Raw genomic sequence first — 1,351 nt, 5'->3', positions numbered from 1 at the left:
GGCCTCCCACCCCCGCCAGCCCCCGCCAGCCCCTGGCAGCCTAGCGCCAGCTCCACTCCTGGCGGGGACCCTGCGCTGAGCACTTCCCGCCAACAGGAGCCATAGCCCAACCCGTGCCTGTCCCGGACCCTGAGTTTCCACGGAGCGCCGCGCCCCACGCTGCTGAGTCTGCCCACCAAGGGCCCCCTCCTGTGCAAGGCACAAGAGTAGGTGCCCTCCCCAGGGTGCTGCGGGGACCCCGGCGGCCGCGACTCTGAGCCTGAGCAGAGGAAGGGCGCCATTGCCCCCTGCGGTTTCGCGCCAAGCCTCCTTTGCCGGCGCCATTACCCCCTGCGGTTTCGCGCCAAAAGGGCGGAGAGCGAACACCATTGTTCCCTGCAGTGTCCCGCAGCTGCCTGCGCAGCTATCCAAGGGGCCTCCCCGCGCCCGCTCACAGCCCGGGCAGATCAAACACTCCACCTGCAGTGGAGCCTGGGTCTCGGCTTTGCAGTCCCTGAGGAGCCGTCAGTGAGCTCCAGCCAGCTCTCACCACCTGGGGCCCTGTTGGGTCCCCAGTGCCAGCCCTAAGCCTGCCGCAGCCCGCCCCAGCCACCCCAGGAGACGGCACAGTGGCCTGAGCCTCCACACAATAAGGTTACTCCTGTCTCCCAGAAGCATGGAGCCTATTAAAGGATCAAGGAAAAATCAACAGACCACATCACTCCCAACAAAAAAATCAGAAAAACGAGGCACTTTAACAGACCTAACGTCACTCATAGAAGAAACAGATATAGATCAGCCACAAAAGGAAATCTTCAGAACTCTGCTTGCAGTAATACAGGAGCTAAGAGAAGCAAACCAAAATAAGGATGCAACGATAGAAGGGATGAAATGCACAATAGAGGGGATGAAGTCCACAATAGAGGGGATGAATACTATCCACCAAAAGGAACTGCAGAAACTAACAGAGGAGGTAGCAGAGGCCACACAAAAGGTCACAGAAGCTATATCTAGGCTTGAGGAGGCTGAGAACCGTATCAGTGAACTCGAGGACGCTCAAACCAAACGAAGCAAGAGAGAAAAACAATCAGATAGGAAAATTAAAGAAACAGAAGACAGCCTGAGATCAATGACAGATGCTATGAAGAGGAATAATATTCGAATAATCGGTCTACCGGAACACAACATAACACAGAAATCGACCGCCAAGATAGCAAAGGAATTCCTGGAAGAAAATTTCCCCAACCTAACAAAGGAGAATCCGACTCTCATACAGGAAGCAGAGAGGACGCCGGCTAAGCTAAACACCAAAAAGAACACGCCAAGGCATATAATTGTAAAATTATCCAACTTAGAGGAAAAAGAGAAAATT

The sequence above is a fragment of the Tenrec ecaudatus genome, unplaced genomic scaffold (genome assembly GCF_050624435.1).
Source record: "Tenrec ecaudatus isolate mTenEca1 unplaced genomic scaffold, mTenEca1.hap1 Scaffold_203, whole genome shotgun sequence".
Lineage (NCBI taxonomy): Eukaryota > Metazoa > Chordata > Mammalia > Afrosoricida > Tenrecidae > Tenrec > Tenrec ecaudatus.
This window is presented reverse-complemented; position numbering follows the sequence as displayed.